The sequence below is a fragment of the Mytilus galloprovincialis genome, chromosome 8 (genome assembly GCF_965363235.1).
Source record: "Mytilus galloprovincialis chromosome 8, xbMytGall1.hap1.1, whole genome shotgun sequence".
In the NCBI taxonomy this organism is placed as follows: Eukaryota; Metazoa; Mollusca; class Bivalvia; order Mytilida; family Mytilidae; genus Mytilus; species Mytilus galloprovincialis.
The window spans coordinates 77,737,824-77,758,123 of NC_134845.1; the positions used below are offsets into that span (position 1 = coordinate 77,737,824).

The following is a 20,300-nucleotide window of genomic DNA, read 5'->3' on the forward strand; positions in this document are numbered from 1 at the left end:
TGTAAACATGTTTTGTGAGTACTTTTCTGGCCTTAGACACCTAACCAATTATGTCAGTGGCAGAATTAATAGGTACAGTATAAGAATGTACTTTGAGCCTTAATTAAACTTAAGTCATGGCAAAATATTCAGTTTGTTGAAGAAAAAAAATGAAAAGCAAAATCTAGCAAAGTTTTTAATATTTTGAAACTTTAAATGCATTTAAATTTTATTTATCTAGTTCCAGTCATACTCTTAAACTTTTCAAGATGCACAGGTTTGTCTGTACTCATAATGCAATTTGTAGTGTGAATCGACCATATTTGCAAAAAAGGTTATAATAAAAATTAAACTAAATACATCAAATTTTGTCCATTTGTTAAGATGTACGGTATATTCGCCTTAAATCGTATCATGTTTAAAATGGAAATTGGTGTTTTCTTTGTGGTAATCCTACGTATGTTGCATTTTAATATTCATGCACGACTAAACTGTACATTTGAACTTACTTTGTGTTGCCAATGTCCTCAAATGAACACTATTCTCACTATTGTGATTATTGTTAGTAATATAGGTATAATTAAAGGCAACAGTAGTATACCGCTGTTCAAAACTCATAAATCCATGGACAAAAAACAAAATCGGGGTAACAAACTAAAACCGAGGGAAACGCATTAAATATAAGAGGAGAACAACGACATAACACCGAAACGTAACACACACAGAAACGGACCAAGCATCAGACAAAACACCACGAGAATAACAAATATGTTATGTGAAATCACCAGGTTGAAAAAGTGCGCGCAATATTACGTTCCGGAAATAACTATATGTAACGAATGACTTGTGTTCATCCCGATTTTCATTGTGTTAAAAATCAACGAAAGTGATTTGTTATTCCTCGAACAGGCGGAGTTGCCAACAAATCCGCTATAATACTAAAATTACGAGGTCCAATTTGTCAGCCGTCATCACGTAAAAACGACGAATCAAAGAATTCAACTTTATATATATCTAATATAATACAAAGGTGTAGATTAAAAATTACACCACTCCAGGCCCTTTTGTTTTCCACGTAATTAAAATTGCCAATAATTAAGAAGTTCCGGGTTGAGTCCGATACCGATACCAATAGTATATTCACCTGTTACCTATTACCTTATTTGTACGTTCCGCATCTGACAGGCGCACCACCAAACGGTGTATTCAGGATTAATATGCTTTATACACGGGTCATATTCACAGGGTTGACACTACTAGATTGTCAAATTGTTACCTATTGTAGCATTTTAATCAGTAAAACTTTCTAAGATAACAATACGAATACTAAAAATCTGGACTCAAATAAGGCGTATAGGTACAGTTTTCAATTTGTTAGTGGGCATGACGTAAAACAGCGAATCAAAGAATTCAACTTTATAACTAACATAGGACAATGCTGTTGATTAAAAAAATATTCCATTCCAGGACCTTTTGTTTTCCAACTAATTAATACTACCAATAATTGATAAGTTCCAGTTCGACGGATTCAAACAGAAAGATTTGAAAACAGACAAAACTGCGTATCTTATAATCGGCATGACTTTATCAGATGACAATACTAATATCAAAATAAGGCTTGCGAATGATAGTTATATACTTTAATTTAGTCACGGGTGTGTTCTAGTATATATATATATATATAAAATCATATCTATCATTTATGATAACATAGATAAAATACCAAATAATGTAGTTGAATTCATGAAACTTTTGAATTTATAAAGTTTGGATATTGTAATTTTAAGTTATGTCTTAAGTCTTGATCGAGCAAAGCCTTCTACGCGGCTGGCATTCGGTACATCACGAAAACATACTGTAGCTAACGGTGGTCAAGCATTGCTATCGGATCGTGAATTTAATTAATTGTTATTCTACTTCAAAATCTGATGAAAATATGCGATATTTTCAAAACGCGGAATAAATAATTAAAAAAAACCAAACTAATACTGTACAATGAAATTTAGAAAATACGCATTACTGTATGAAAAAAACAAAAAGGTGCAACACTTTGTATTGTCAAAATCTATTATCTTATGTTTACAAAAAAATAACATAATCCCTCGTCTTCACTTTTCAAGCTTCGCCTACAAAATTGCAAATATATTTTTGTAAAAGAAATTCGAATTGCTCGCTTGCCCCAATTTCTAGAGTAAAAAAATCCGTAGAATACAAAATTAAATTGATGTGGCCTAAATAATACTTTTTTTTTTTAGTATATATTTATTTTCATGTTTGGCAAACATTGTTATAAAAATGGAGAAACCGAAACTAGAAAAGAAATAAGCAGCAAAACAAATTCTAATATTAAGTAAAATTTAATATTAAGAAAAAATCCATATAATATATTTAGCCATAATTGTACCAATGTTTGCCGAAAACTGTTGTTTTAAATAACGAAACTAATTATAACAAAAGTTGGAGTACGTCAATCATGGAGGGATTTCAGAAATCTTTGTATTATAGTTCCTGAGAAAATCCTGACGTAAATTTTCAACTTAATCATAACTTACTGTGTAAAATGATACACGTGTTCGACAAGTTGTATCATAACTGTTAATGATTTAACATAGAACAAAGCTTGCGTATGTCAAAATTTAAATGTTGCTAATGTAATTGGTTTAAGGTGCATAAAAAAGTTATTATCTTTCTGTCTGTTACATCACATATTTCTTCCTGATATAATACTCCCGTCAATTTTTCTGAAAAATTCCTACTTTTGCACTGAATTCAAAATTACTGAAATGTCTGTGTCATGGTTTAGTTCATTAGTGTCATGGTTTAGTTCATGTTGGACATGGTTCAGTTTGTAATTCTTGTCGTGTATAGTGAAGAGTTACTATCAAAATTAACAACAATTGTTTCATTTGAAACACAAAAGGCCATACTAACGCACTTACAATGTAGTAAAATGTTATAAGTAGATGCAATATGATTGCTAATGAGACAACTATCCACTTAAGATCAAATGACGTAGATGTTAGCAACTATATGTCATCAACTATAGGTAACCGTACGGTCTTCAACAATGAGCAATTTTTTACGGCATTTATTGATATATTACCTCAGACTTTCACTCACAAAGTATCCATTATATAATCAATCCTTTTGACTTCATAAATTATGTTAGAGATTCGGCTAATTTACGACTTTATATGATGAAAATTAATTAAAATCCTTTTGTGAAAATGCATTTTTACAGCAGTAATGAATCGCTCTACAGTGAAAATGAAATTTGTACATCATTATTCAACAGTAAACATGAATAGCATCACAAAAACAACAAAGTGGAATTTGATTCAATATCAACAAGCTGAACAACAAACCCTGTTTTAAGTTATACTACATTATTAATCATGTTAGAAGGTACATTTATCTACATAATGAAACTTGACTGCTACTTTTAAAACTCTTGTACGCTCTGTTCGTTAACTATTCTTAATATGTATCTATCTGTGTATCAATTTTACACCTGGATGGCTGTAGGGTCCGCATCAAATACATTTATCATGAATTTATAAAAACAGTACATATTGTATATTATTTCTTATTTTATTCAAAAATCGTGAATTTGTCGTCTGTTTATTTATCTTTCTACATAAGAAATTCATCACGGATACAGTTAAAGTAGCATTTCAGGATTCGCACATTACATACACTGATTACAAAGATTTTTATTGAATATTCGTAATAATAATTGATAAACTTGAACGTTTTTAATATGTCGGAGTATATCCAAATCGAAATTGTGATCTTTTATATTTTAAATTCGAACTTTGAAAGTGTTTTTTATTGTAATTTCACATATAGTTTTAAAATCAATAAGTTTTCAAACTGTTGTCCATGTTACGCGTAACGATTCGGTTTCATAAATGGTTGAAGACTTATGATTACCTCTTAATATCTTCTGGTTAGTTTTGTAGCTGGGTTACTGTATCACGGACCTATAACCCCAGATCTCCTTTTATTCATCCTAAACTGGTTCAAAATTTAGATTAAAGAAAAACAAACAAATGTATAGTTTTCTAGGGAAAAATGTAGAAACAAGAATTACTTTTTGACTACAGTACTTAGCTGCCACTTTTTTGCCACTTTTTAGTAGAACAATGTAGAAGTTTTAGCTATTTGACTAGTGATGCCGCTCATGATATCCTTGGCAGAGTCAAGCATGGACATACGGAGAAAAGATTCTATGTGAAACAGAAGCAACGCTTTGTATTGATTTGTAAAATTATATCGGAAGCTAAAAAATGTAGTTTAAAAGAGCAGTGACTTTTAAAATTATATTGTAGAAAACTTACGAAAAGTAACATGACATGTTTAATTTACGTTTTGACAATTATACCCACTAAATTTGGTTAAACAGACTTTTTTTCTTCTTAGGCAGTTAATATATAGTGTAACTTCGTTCAATAACAGGCTATCAAACAAATTTTTAGTATTAAAGTGAAACATGTATATTTATTTCGATCTAAACCATGACAAACTTGACCAAAACCATGACGAATTTCAAGACCTCAGTTCTAGACTCTTAACCGAACCATGTCAATCTCTTTTAATAAAACCAAACCATAGCAATTCCGATATCTTGCTTATTCTGCATTAATTTCGTGAAACAACAATTCCAATGTAGATCGTTTGACCTCCAATACAGATTCAAACATCTTATTTGCTTTTCGTCTGCTCGTGAGAATAGAACTACATGAGGCAAAAGTTTAGGAAAGTAACATGAATTAACCATGTCAAACTTATCCAAACTATGACAAAATCACTATACTAAACGCTAGCTCCTCGATATGACGACCTTACTACCCGTGGTTAGTGTAAAATAAAAGTACAGTAACATACTTTTCACGATAAAAGTTAGTCTGATATAAAGTTTAACATGATAACCGATTTATAAATTTAGATTTGTATTTACACGTGACATGGTATTTATATCACATGTAGTATTTTACTTCCTTGGTGACGTTGTTATTGTTTCGTATCAGCTTTAATTTTGTCCTATTTGGTAAGACTGTTTTAGTTTTTAAGTCTATTAGTATGCATCCAGGTCTCATTCCGTTTGGAAGCAATTTTAACAGTCATGTTTAAGGCGGTTTTTTATACATCTTGGGACAATTTTATCCTAGAGTGCAACCTTTTGTACGGTTTGATTTTACTTACTTCAAGTTCCGACTAAAGTCTTTTAAAATATTGCATTTTGTTCGTTCAATATGCAAAGTATCCAATTTTAATATGAAATAGAATGAAATTCATAACAGTGTAGCTATGGCCATTCATTGACTGGGGGAAATTAGGTGAACGTTCGTCTGTAATGCCCACTGCTCACGACGTACTTATCATAGAAATTTAAACTGTGAGGTCACCAAAGGTTCTAAACGCCTAAATAAAATAATTAAAAATACTAATCAGGAATAACCTTTGTAATTTGAAAATAAATGAAAATGGCCTTCAACACGGAGTCTTGGCTCACACCGAACAGCAAACTATAAAGGTTGAATACTTAAAATTCTTTACTTGATTTTTTGTTATGGTTTGACCATCAATTTTCCTAATATGATATCGCACGTTCTTTCAGATTATTTTTTTTACTTAATTGGCTTTAAAAGTTACAATGCATGATGTCGTCTGTTTATGTAGTTCATATGTGTTTTTCGTTTCTCGTTGGTTTTCCCGTTTGAATGGTTTTATACTAGTAGTTTTGGGGCCCTCTATAACTTGCTGTTCGGTGTGAGCCAAGGCTCCGTGTTGAAGATCGTACCTTGACCTATAATGGTTTACTTTTATGAATTATTACTTGGGAGAAGAGTTGTCTCATTGGCACTCATACCACATCTTCCTATATCTATCTATATCTATACATTTTTTTTTCAACAAAAGAATACATCACAAGAATATAAGTTTTGTAAGAAACGTGAGAAATTGTGTTGGACTTGAAGATAAGGCAAAGTGACAAATATCTGAAAGAATGAATCGTTTTATGGTATTAAACAAAGAAATCAAATGATTTTTTAATTATCCAGAACTCTTCACAAACAAAACCCACATGTATACGCATTGAATAAATAGTAGGCCATTCTTAAATGATCACACCGTAGTTGTGCTCTTAATCAATGAGATATTTTGTGAATTAACCCCATCAACTTAATAGTTTTTTTTACAATGGATAAACCTATTTTTTTTCATTATTATTAAATAATATCATCTCTGAACATTATTATTCTTATAAATGACACGGTTGTATGTGATGATTATAATAAATATTTAAAACAAATTCCTTTCAAGCTTTGTAAAAAGAAAGTTTCATTTTATGTATCGGAATGTGTAACAAGTGAATATTTCAATCCCCACTGGAAGGCCTCTGACAGACTGGGTGAGCATAAAATCATAGCCGTTGACAAACAAGTTACAACCTACAAACGTTTTACTGTCGACCACACTGTTATGCAATTAGTTCTATATGCAATTTTTACAATATTATGCTAAAAGTACAATTTTTATATGCAAAAGAAGGACGTATCACTTCAGGGAATCTTTTTATTCGTTTATTAGGTCTTTCCACTTTTCTGTGGAAAGACCTATTGTTTTTCTTCTGATTATTTTTTTTTTCTTCCGCCTAATTTTGTTCTTGCGATAAATATTTGTTTCGCAATATGTCGTTTAGATATTTGGTATATGGTATCGAACAGTTTATGCGCTTTTGAAATTTACCCTGCGTAACCAAATACTTTTCTTTGTAGGAGTTATCTCCCCAAACACTGTTTTCCTTGTGTCCACTACTCCTTCGCAACCGTAAAAGCTTACGACAAATTTATGTTATAAAATTGCTCATTATATCCTTCGAATGATTTGTCCTATTTTGACCGAATCGATATGAACACTCCATTTGAGAGTTATTTCCCCTTATGCATTTGATATAAGTGATATGCATTTCTATCTTGTAAACCATAAGTGATAGAGACCTAGGGTCTTTTGATTTAAGGTCCTTGGTAAAAAAAAATGAAAATTAGGTCAAGGTCAAAGGTCAACGTCATAATCTAAATTTTGATTTTTGACTAATTGCTAATTTTGGTTGAGAGGATGAGTAAACAATTATTGGAGTTTTGGCCCATCTTATATTTAGAATTATGCGTAAAGCGACATTAACCATACATATTGAAAACCGATGGTCGTTTGATTTGAGGTCCTTGGTTTATGACCTTGAAATTGAGGTCAAGGTCATTGGTTGATTGGACGTTCCAGATTTTGACCTTTGCTATAAATTCATATTTATACATCATAAATCAATAGGAACTGACATTTTAAACTGAAGTTTGATGTTTTCCTATCAAAATAAATTGTTATTGGTGGAAAGACCTTCAATTGTTCTCTGAACAATTGGTTTTTAAATTTTACTCTTTTGCAAAATTTGCTGTCTAGAGCAGTTTGTAGAGCCCATGATGACACGCTTTCTATACAACAGGCTTAGTTTTATTTGATAACTGCGAACATTGGTTACATGTTGGTGGAAACACGTATCAAATTATGGTATAGAAAGCTATAGAGTCTGAAATGCTTTTGATCATGAGAGGTAGACATTCTGTTTTATCCTGCAATTGGGTGTCCTACTATACAGATACAGCCCTACAGATATCGCTATGCTGAATCTGTATACAATACAGATATCGCTTTAAAGCTCCGCCCACTGCCGGACTGAGTATTGTTTGAACCTGTGTGACCTCAGAATGTGTATTCCAGTCGCATTCCAATGACGATGACAATTGTCTATTTCAAAACTTGAATGTGTATGATTGTGTTGCAAAATCAACCATGTCAATTTCAGCATGCATGTTTAGTGAATGTCAAGTCTGAAGCGTAGGACAACTCGTACACTTCTGTTTCAAATTTGACAATGTTTTGTTATTTATTTTTACTGTTGAAATTAGTTTTTATGTTAAAATAGATAATTATTCACATTGAGCGATGTATTATTGATAGTCCGGCCGATTGGTGCAGATATAGAGCAGAATTGTTCACTTGATGAGGAAAGCACGAAACTTTGCATAGTAGTTCTTGGTTATATACCCTTTGATTTCAGCTATGGACCCACTCTGAAAAATCCAATATGGCTGCCATTTTCAAGATGGCGGAAAAACGGTATAAAAATCAAGATTGTCCTAAAGGTATTCTATATAATTTCGGAAATTAAAGTTATGATTCTTCAAAAATGGACTTCATGTTCTTGAATTTGTTATCAATTAATTTTAAAATATAAAAAAAAATAATTTGGTTATTTCTATTACACATACATTTGCAAATATGGCTGCACATACAAAAATAAATAGTGAAATTCAAAATGTTAATCAATATGATACATGTTATTCTTTAAACGCTTTCAGTTTTAATGGTTGGAATGAAATAGGTTGAAACGAGTCGATTGAACGTTAATATAGGTCGGTTAAATGTGGTGGAATAGTAGATAACTCATCTGAACTTTGAGGCAGTGCCGAGGGCACCCTGTCTCGTGTCTCTTCAATGTAACGTCTTACGTCACTTATCGCGTTTTCATCTGCCGTACGCACTACATCGTCAAATTGTTCTATGTAATCAATAGGTGTACCTTTCTTCAGGCGGAATAGGCGATTCCCATCATTTAAAATGGTTAAGGGGCTACTATTTCCTTTTCCAACGACGTGCGAAACCAATTCGCAACTATTCAGCGAGCATGGTCCTAAAATGCACTCCTGATCAGCACTTTTATTAGTTTTAATGGTAACAGTCATTTCTGAGTTTGGTGGAACTGTGATGGTTCGTTTTATGCAAACTTGCTGAGTTGAAATCTCGTTTCCACCGTTAACAAATGCCGCATTTATCACTTTATTGTTGATGGTAATTGTGGGAGTACTCATGTTTATCACTGCGCTCAGTATGTCCAAAATATCTAGCCTAAGTATAACATCGTCTGTTTACTCTATTAATGTCGAGAGTCGTTCTTTATAGTCTTCCCAATAACAAGCTGTTAACACAAACCACGTAGCGTTACGTTCTCAAAATCTCCATTTTCTGCCGGAATTAATTTCTCATTTACTAATGTTATCATTGCAGCAGTGTCCACAATCATGCTCACATTCTGGTCATGTATAGTACCTCGTTCTGCTAAGCTCTTTCAAATGGTTCGTCTGATGACAATATCGGACGAGGCCGTGGGCCTCTGTTCGATTTTGTGATGAGGTGATGTTTCATGGCCAATGGACTTTGGAATCGTGCGTTGGCCTACTGGCCCGACCCATTGCGGTTTAAAGACTCCATTGTTGGAGTAGCACTTTGACTTGCTCCGTATCCTTGTGAAGGTGATCGTTGTCTGAAATAACCGGGATTTCTGGAGTTTGCCCGTGGAGATACTAACCGTTGTCTTTAGGGACTATATGATCTCTACCTTAGTGGTGGTGTTGCTGATCGATAGGCATTAAGCTTTGGTGTAATCTATCAGGCGATCTACCGCGAATGTATTGCTCAGGAGATCCTCCATGTGTATATTGATCGGGTGATCTTCCATTGAACTGGTGATCTTCCATGATTATTTGATCAGAAGATCCCAGGATATACTGATCGGCCAATCCACGGCTATGCTGATTAGTTGAAAGCATAATATCAGCTAGTTTTGTGACAATTTGTGAGAGGTTATGCCCCTCATTATCCAAAGGTCTGCTCATATTTTCTTTATCGGTCGGTGATACTGCGCCATCAGCAAAGTAGACTTGTCGATGGTTATAATTGGCACTTTTTGATTCATATATCGCCATCTGGTTTGCTATTGAGGTTTTTAGTTGATTCAACGCCTTGTTGAAATTTTCTGGGTTCCTCTTTATTATATGCCTTGAAGAATCTTTGTCTTTACATTCTCGACGGAATGCTTCGGTTCCAATCTGGTTTGATCGTCTTTCTTGCTGAAGCGCTGCTCCAAATGAATGCTTTTTTAAGGCCTTGGAATCATCATCTGTGCGAGCGTACTCAAAGCAAACATCGGCCTGCAATATGGGGCCTACACACATTTTTCTGTTTTCCCATTGTCATCTACCGGCAAATCGTTCAAATTGTTAAATGAACGCCTCCCAAGCCATGGATCCTCTCCAATTGAGTTTTTTTGAATTTTTGGGAGCCGTGGGCTTCGTCTCCGGTCCCTTACACCAAGATTTTCTTGCCATCGGGTATATTCTCTCTCCAATGAGGAGTCTGAAGAAGAGGTGTTGCCACACTCTTTTGGTTTCCTCTGCCCTTTCCTGGACCGGCCAGTGGAGTCAGCTTGATGTTATGGGAAGCCTGTTAGAGTTCCAGGAGCTGACGAGGTTGTCATAATTGGAGTGGTAAATGTGGGATTTGCCATTGACTCGACGGGGATGATACCGTAAGTAGGAACTACATTCAGCATTGCAGAAACTTGATAGAATCCTCTTGCATTCAATTGTTTCTGTAATGGTGTGCTGCTCTGAACCAAATATTATTGACTCATAGTAGATGGTAAGTGTGCGTAAGACGACACATAAGCCTGTTGCTGGTATCCTTGATAAGTACTAGAGGTTTTTAGTATGTTCGTAATTGGAGATTGTTGTTGAATAATTTGAACTGTTTCATGCAGGGCCAAAAACCCTGACATAGGACTTTTGACTTAAGGTGAAGACACCTTCAACAGAGTTTGCGCAGTTGCTGGTTCATGCGAACTATAATTGGGGAAAGACCCAAGGCATGGATTTTGTTGTGTACTTTTGGTAAACTTGCGTTGTACTGGCTAAGGTCAATTTTTGGCTTAGATGATGTGTCCATTGCAGGAATTTTAACTTCTTTATTTCGATTGTCCACTAATTCATTTACAACAGATGCCAGTTGTTGGAAGGTACCCTGCTGTTCAAATGCACTTTTAAATTGAACTGTGTCTACTTCCTCAGGTGTTGTCAGCTTGTCCATTCGTCTCACAACAGCATTGAATATCTTATTGGTCTGACCATCAATTCCGCAAAGCAATTATTGTGGTCTATCCTGTCTTCAGACTGCTGAAGTTGCTGAGATATTGCTCTCATCTGTTCGTTATTAATATGCATTGCCTCTTTCTGTTCAGCTTGAAACGTAATGCGACCAACACATATTTTATCAATTCGCGATGATTCGCTCTGTTTTATATTGCGGTAATCTCAGCTGTTCTTTGGGCATTAAATTTACTACCTGCTAAAAATTCTTGGTACAATTGTTTAATAGTCATTTCTGAGCTGTCCTCTGTTAAAGCGTCCGAGTTCAGCTGTGGGTTTCTCCATATCCCCAAGTGATTAATTTTCTGCCATTTCAATGTTATTGTCCTTGTTGTCCCCAATTCCTGCCATTTCACTGATATGTGTTTAAATGATTCTCAATTCACAGTTTGATATCTAAAAATCACAGCTTTTATGTGTGACCCAAGACAACAAATAGTGCAGCTTTTAATGAAAGCTACTACTGCAGCTTTTTATGAAGGCTTCTACTTTATGTATGAAATGACAAGCAAGGCAAAATCAAAAAGGACAGATACTAAATGACACTATATATCAATAAAATGCTTATATTCAGGTCAATTCTCAATAATGAATATTTGCTCCTTTTTAAGGAGGCCATTTTGAATTTAGCCGCCATTTTGTATTTCAAAGATAGATCAAAACAAAATCTTGCTAAGTACACCAAGTCATTCAAATATGTTGATTTTTATGCTTCCAGCATCAAATCCACTGTGGTTTGTGTAATACTGGAAAATATTTTAGAACGTACGGCAGCCATCTTGAAATAAGCCGCCATATTGAATTTTGAGGGTGGGTCCATAGCTAATATTGCTCAGTACACAAAAATGTACCATCATGCAAAAACTGGTGCTTTCCTCATTATTTGAGCAATTTTTTCACCGATCGGCCGGACTATGATGACCATTCGAGATTCTTTTTTTGCGAACCCATCTTCAGCGTAATGTGTGATTTTGATATTACTACGCGGCCTCAATGAATTACAAATCGAAAATAAATGCTAAATATGTTAGTTTTTGTGTCTTTTAAAACACAAACAATATACAGAATTAATTGCAGGATAAGACAATAACTGTTTAGTGTCTATAAATATCAGCTGTATTTTTACTCGGCTCGAAACAGGTGTAGTTGCTCGCTAAAAGCTCGCATACACCTTGTTTCCTAGCCTCGTACAAATACAGCTGATATTTAAAGACACTAAACAGTTTTTGTCTATTTATTCTGTCATGTTGTGATACATGTATCTGTCAGACTGCCTTTAACTACATTCAGTTAACACCAAAATTCAAATAGGTACACTTTGGACAGTTTTAAAGGAAACATTTTGAAACAGAAATGCTGTCTTCAGTGACAGTGACATGCATGTATTGGTTATACATGTTATAGTAGGCAATCTAATTAAGAGTCATATCACGCACAATGTATTTTGGTCATTTGATCAATGGCTTATGTAAATAACATGTGAATTATTACAAAAGTGTTAACCTACACTGAATACCGGTGTTTGGTTATTTCTCTAATATAAGAAAAAGGTGCATTCTTATAACATGTATAATTAAAGGCTAAAAATAACAGAATATTTTTTCTTGAGAATATTAAAGACCTGCGCAGTTCTGCTGGCCAAGAAGTAAAACAATGGTTGTGTGTTCATTTGTATATTACTTTTTCAGTGAGACTTTCTTATTTTTTGTATAATTGTATTTTAGAAAATCATGGGAGCAAAGTCTGATTGGCAAATAGGGAAATCACTCTCCGATCGAATGAAGTATATGCTGAACAACCAACTGATGTGTGACGTCACCTTCCACGTGGGAACAGACAAGACACCAATCCAGGCTCATAAATATATGCTGGCTAGTTCCAGTCCTGTATTCTACAGCATGTTTGAAGGACCACTGGCAGAGAAAGGAATTATTGAAATAGTTGATATAGAACCGGAATATTTTAATATGATCTTGCAGTAAGTTATAATTATAGCACTTTGTATTTTTAACAATTCCTTTCCCATCAAAAGTAGTGTGTAACCTTTTCAGTCAGAGTCTAGAGTCGACTGAAATATTAGATGTATTGCGTTTATAGTGAAACCTTATAGTCCTACTATTATACGGTACCAGAGACTGTAAGCTCGTTTATTACTAAAATACAGCTAAAGGTGCTGATAGAAAACATTTTGCTCTTTTTATGTATAATGTTTTGGAATAGTAATCAAATTTACCAGGATTATAATTTAATATGCAAGACGCGCGTTTCGTCTACACAAACAGTCCCTGAAAACAGATATTCAGGACCTGAAAAAATAGATAAAGAAAGTAAATTATTCCAACTTCTGGAAAAAGCCAATACAATATTAACCAAGGCATATGATTATACTCCTAACCATCGGAAAGAATATATATTTGTTTGGGAAACCCTCCTAGCATAATCCCAAATATTTCTATGGAAAATATCCATAAAAGTTATCTATACTGCACTCGTTCTATTTCAGCAGTCAAATTTCAAATTTCTATGTCATATACAGTCACTCACCCGATATCACTTTTCCTCATGCATATTTAAATAGAGATTGCTGGAACTTTATATAATTATTCACGAAGACCTCTTCAACCATAATGTCTTTTTGTTTCCAATGTATACAAGGAAGCGTATAACGACTCAAACTTATTTCTTTTATAATGATAGGAAAACATTTTTCACTTGTTAATATTCTTTCCCTTTGTTAGTCTTGTATTATTTTAATTTTAGTTTCTTGTGTAAATTCGGAAATTAATTAGTATGGCGTTCATTATCACTGAACTAGTATATATTTGTTTAGGGGCCAGCTGATGGACGCCTCCGGGTGCGGGAATTTCTCGCTACATTGAAGACCTGTTGGTGACCTTCTGCTGTTGTTTTTTTCTATGGTCGGGTTGTTGTCTCTTTGGCACATTCCCCATTTCCATTCTAAATTTTATTTTGTTTAAAACCTATAAATCATTATTTTTTATGCTTATTGTTCATGATTAGTCCATATTCAAACGAATTCGTTCACCATCGATTGGTTTCATCAGGTAACATTTCATTGTTTTGTTTATTTAACCGCAAACTAGGAGGCCTTTTAAAGGAAATTTCCCCCAAAATGTGAATCAAATAAATAACAATAACACAATAAACAACAATAGAAAATGCTTTTTTCAAGATTGCAATATGACGAAAATATACTGTATTGACTTGACATAAAAACCATATAAGGATGAGGCTTAGAAACGGGGAAAATGCTTATCAAGTCAGTACACTATTATTGTCTATAATGATATAATACATAAAAGACGTATACATGTACATAGATATTCCATGTGGACTAAGAGATAGTAACTTATCTAAAATATAGAGTGTCACAGCTAGTTTCCACATAAGACATGTCAAGATTTAAAGGTTTATTGTAAAAAGAACAATACGTTTTATGATTGAGTTAAGACACTCCAATTGATATTTTATAGTGTGTTTTTCTATGATGTGATGTTATACTACTGTTTCAAAACAGGGAGAAGTGTTGGTACCATTAAAACGTTTAATCCCGCTGCAATTGTTTGCATCTGTCCTAATAGTTATCAAAGGTACCAGGATTATAATTTAGTACGCCAGACGCTAAGTCAGGAATCTGATGTTCAGTCGTTGTCGTTTGTTTGTGTGGTTCATAAGTGTTTCTCGTTTCTCTTTTTTATATAAATTAGACCGTTGGTTTTCCCGTTTGAATTGTTTTACACTAGTAATTTTTGGGGCCCTTTATAGCTTGCTGTTCGGTGTGAGCTTATGCTCCGTGTTGAAGACCGTACCTTGACCTATAACGGTTTACTTTTATAAATTGTGACTTAAATGGAGAGTTGTCTCATTGGCACTCATGCCATATCTTTCTATATCCAAATACCTTACGCTTAAATACCCCAGATATAAAATTGTGTATAGGAAACAACTATTTCATCTTCAATATTTGTTTTCTCAGGTTCATATATACAGACAAGATTACTGTCGATTCTAATAATGTCAGGAACCTTTTATATGGATCAGAAAAGTATATGCTTCAACTGCTTAAAGACAAGTGTAGTGCATTCTTAACTTCGAATGTAGATGTAGAACATGCATGTGTTGTTTTGCAAACAGCACATGACTTCAACATGGAAGACTTAAAAACAAAAGTTTTCAATTTTATTTTCGAAAATGGAAGTGGATTTCTTGATTCCATAGACTTCCTACAATTGTCAGCGGAATGCTTAAAATCACTACTAAATTCTGATAAATTTCGTTGCAAAGAAGAACATATTTACCAGCGAATGTTACAGTGGGGTCAACAAAAATGTAAAGAAAAAAGTTTACCAACAACGGATGAGAATGTCAGAGAATGTCTTGGCGGTTTGTTATATCTCATACGTTTTCCAGTCATGACACCTCAGTATTTTACGAGGGAGGTTTCTTGCAAAAGTATACTAACTGCAACCGAGATTATAAAAGTTTTTCAACATCATAATGATGAACCAACAGATATATTTCCTTCAAATACACGCTTTTCTAAAATAAAAATTGAAAGATGTCAATTAGACAAGTCCACCGGCTGGGAATGCCTTGGCAAAGACGATTGCATTGATTTCAAAACATCTTCAAATGCAAAACTCTGTGTTGTCCTGTTGTTCGGATCCAACAAATATTCTGGAACTCATAATGTAAAGATAAATATCTTATGTAATTTTTCCATCGTAGGTTCAACACAAACAACATTTATGTCCAGTGCAGGTCAAGAGATTTATGAAATCAAGTTGACTCCTCCGGTCAACATACTGCCGAATAAACAATATACTATACAACTTAATATTACTGGACCACCAACATTCCGTGGAAGATCATATATTCAGAAAATAATGACTAAAGAGGGTATGTCTGTCAACTTTTTGTCGTCATCTTTGCCATCGCCGAATTATACAAGTGAAGTGACAGGACAAATTCAAGGACTTATCTTTCAATAATAATTGTCTTCATAAACGAGAAATGGGATAAAAAAATTATCTTACCTCCTATACATTCTTAGGAATATGATAAGTTAAAAGCGTCTGTGTATATTTCAAATTAGGTTAGTAGGGAGGCAGGGATCATTTCACCAACGGTTAGTAGCGGTGTTACGTCCCTTTATATACTATATTAGGTTAGAAGGGAGGCGGGGGTTATTTCATAGACGGTTAGTAGTGGTGTTACGTCCCTTTATATTCCATATTAGGTTAGAAGGGAGGCGGGGATGATTTCATAGACGATTATTAGTGGTGCTACGTCACTTTATAAAAACAAAACGGTACTGAGAAAAAATCTTTAATTTTTCAGCAGACGAAGAAATTGATGATTGAGATTGAAATAAATTCATTAAACACATTTAAACCTAACCATGTGTTATTTTTGGCATCTGTTTTTGTAGGATCAATGGATGTAGTTTCTTAATGCTACCAGTATTGAAGACTTGCTTAATTTGAAAGGTCACTAGTCTAAATTTCACACGTTAAATCAGTAAGATAAATACGTTACAAAGTGTGCTAGTGACGTAATACGGTATAAATGGGGTCAGTAAATTCCATATGGTGATTCGACCCTCGCTCTCACCCCATATGGAATTTACTGACCCTTATATACCGTATTAGGTCATAAGCACAGTATTGTAAGGCATTGGAAAGACTTGTTATGATATTATAAATTCAGAAACAGAAATATTATTCTTTTAAACATAACGGTTGTATTCTTACGCATAGTAACTTGGCTTGCGCGAGCAAGTAAAACATTTTTTTTTTGTAATCAAAGATATGGCATTAATTTACTATTTTTTTATGGATTTCACAGGCCAAAGTTACATTTTGTTTGCCAATAAATTACAGGGGAGGCATTTCATTAGCTAAAACATATGTTGGTACTAGAATAATAATTATCAAGTTAATCAAATTTTTAATGTGTAAAACACTGGAAGTGAAATGAATTTTTCATTTGTTTACACTTTTTGTTGTACAAGTGTTACGGCAGGGAATGTATTTAATTACTCATGGCTTACCTTCTGCGTGTTATATATCATGTAATTCCCGTATTAAGAATCATTTCTTGTAACCAAATATTCAAACGATCTAATATGACTGATATACATAGGAAAATACTTCAACTGCAATTGTTTATTTACGGAGACTTTGTCGTCTGCCATTTTGTGGGGACAGAAACATGTGTTTTTATATCTTTAAATACCAATTCGTCCCCTGGACATTTGATCTAATATTGTATTTTTAATACCACAGATAAGATATTTAATAAGTATACCCTGCCGGACACAAATATATTGTAAATATTTAGATGGTTGAAATGAACTATGTTGTATACTATTTACGTATTATGTAATAACGCAGATCGTCTGCTAAATCAATGCGCGCGCAGTGGTGTCCGATTGTTTATTTCAAGCTTCTTTATCGATATTTTAGATGCTATAGCTTTGTTTTGATATTTTATGTATAAGGACAATGTTCGGACAACTTTAGATGATATGTATATTATGTTTTTCATTATCTGAAATTTTTATAGTTCCGGCTTCCCGGAAAGGACAAGTTTCCATTGGATTAGTATGTCACGTGACAATTACAATTTAGTATATAAACGCGGGAGCACTCAGCAATGGCAGATAGCCTAAAGTTTTGCTGGCGGCAAGTTCAAACCTTAAAAAAAACAAATAAAGCAACAATAACCTTTAGGTAAGAATAAGGATAACATAATGAGGTTTAATGATATTTAATTAGCCGTCTTTTGTACAGTAAGCTATCTCCCACCACGTCGGACACCACAGTTGGTGTCTTATACCGAGCTCCTAACTCTAATTCTAATATATGGGACTTATTTAATGAGTCAGTAGATAAAGCACTTGATTGTAATTTGCCAATTTTCCTTTGTGGTGATTTCAATTGTGATATGATGTCAAACACAAGTAACTCTTTTAAAAAGTTACTTAACCGTTTAAACTTAGAAAATGTTGTTTGGGAGCCTACCAACTTTACAACCCAAACTGGAACTTGTATTGATTTATGTGTGACTAATCGCAAGAACTTAATTAAATCAGTCACTGTTCTTACACCGATATGCAGTTCTCATTCTCCTGTTTCAGTCGAAATTTCATTTAAAACTTTTAAACAACACTCGTTTAAAAGACAAATTCGTGATTTTAAGCGTGCAGATTACGAAGGTCTTAAAAACCAGTTGAATGATACTGACTGGGATGATGTTGTTTTTAATTCAAATAATATAAATGATGTTTATATGAACTTTGTCAGAACATTCGAAAGTACTGTAAATAGATATATACCTACTAAAACTATTACAGTAAGACCAAATGATAAACCTTTTATGAACAACTTAATAAGAAACAAGATAAGACATCGTAATAGAATTCACCACAAAGCGAAAACTTCAAATAATCCAGATCACTGGAAAAAATTTAGAGATATTCGTAATGAAATTATCAGCTTAGTTAGAAAGGCAAAAGAAGATTATAAGTGCAAACTGACATCTCAACTTATTGACAAAAATATTCCTCCTGGTAAATGGTGGCGCATTGCCAAGTCTGTATCAAATTTTACTAAAAATAGAGAGTCCCCCCCTTTTTTGGAACATGATGGCCAAATTTTTATTCATCCATTGGACAAATCAGAGATCCTGAACAATCATTTTGCTAATATAGCTAATATTGATACAGAACCAGAAATTCCGGATAATAACGAGCCTCCTCCATGTCATTTAAATAAATTTGTCATCACTGAGAAAGAAATTTTAGATCAGTTAAAAATCTTGAATGTTAACAAACCAGCTGGACCTGACGGTATCAGTCCTAGAATTTTAAAAGAGGTTGCTAGCTTTATTTCTAAACCATTAACTAAGTTATTTAATATGTCTCTATCAGTTAAACAGGTTCCACTGTTATGGAAAATTGCACATGTTAATCCTATTTTTAAAGGAAAAGGTAGTCCACATTCAGCTCTAAACTATCGTCCAATATCTGTTACTAGTATTGTTTGTAAGATTATGGAAAAAGTTCTATTTAAACATTTATATAATTATATGAGAAGTAACAACCTTTTGTCAAAGTTTCAATCTGGATTCCAGCCAGGTGACTCTACTGTTAATCAGTTAATTGAAATATATCATAAAATTATTAGTAATATGGATAGTGGGAGGGATGTAAGGTTTGTATTTTGTGATGTATCTAGAGCTTTCGATAAAGTTTGGCATAAAGGACTTTTATTTAAACTTAAACAATCTGGCATAAATGATCAGCTCTTATCTTGGATAGAAAGCTATCTTTCAGATCGTCAACAAAAGGTCGTTTCAGAAGGTTTTTCGTCAACTCTAAGAAGTATACATGCAGGTGTCACCCAGGGATCAGTTTTAGGACCCTTTGTGTTTCTTATTTATATAAATGATATAGTAAATGACATTTCTAATGATATTAGACTTTTTGCAGATGACACCTCTTTATTTGTTATAGTAGATGATGATCCTGCTGTAGCAGCTGCTTCTTTGACTGATGACTTGGATGTTATCTCAAATTGGGCAAAATCATGGGCTGTTCAATTTAACTCTAAGAAAACTAAAAATATTGTATTTACAAGAAGGGAAAGGGAACACCCACCTGTATTTTTTGGGATAAATGGGGAAGAGGTAGAGAAAATAAATATTCACTGTCATCTTGGGATAACATTTCAGTCATCAGCTTCATGGAACTCACATATTGATATTATTTATAAAAAAGCATGCTCTCGTCTATCTGTGCTTCGTCAAGTTAAGCATTTATTAGATAGGAGTTCACTTATACGTATTTATTATGCTTTTATTAGACCTATATTAGAGTATGGGGATGTTGTATGCAACTGCTCCCAGCACGAGTCTGAGCTTCTTGAAAATATTCAGATAGAAGCCGCTAGAATAATTACAGGTTTACGACGTAATTCCTCCAGACAAAAACTGTATATTGAATTAGGTTTAGAAACTCTGGAGAATAGACGTAATAAACATAAGCTTGTACTATTCTATAAAATATGAAATGGGATGACACCTGCATACTTATATGAGTTAGTCCAGTCATATCTTCCCAGACAAACCCCTTATACTTTGAGGAATGAAAATAACACTTTTCATCCGCCTCTTGCTAGAACTAGCTCTTATTTCAATAGTTTCATTCCTTCCACTATAAGACTTTGGAACAGTCTTCCTTTGAGTTTACAAAAA

General features: G+C 33.7%; 1 long non-coding RNA gene across 1 annotated transcript; it reads left to right on the top strand.

The window, feature by feature from the left end:
• Positions 1-4,969: 4,969 nt before the first annotated feature.
• LOC143043540 (uncharacterized) lies at positions 4,970-15,957 on the top strand. The gene is made up of 3 exons (XR_012968451.1): positions 4,970-5,029; positions 12,746-12,999; positions 15,019-15,957. It is a non-coding gene; the product is annotated as an uncharacterized LOC143043540 (long non-coding RNA).
• The last annotated feature ends 4,343 nt before the right edge of the window (positions 15,958-20,300 follow it).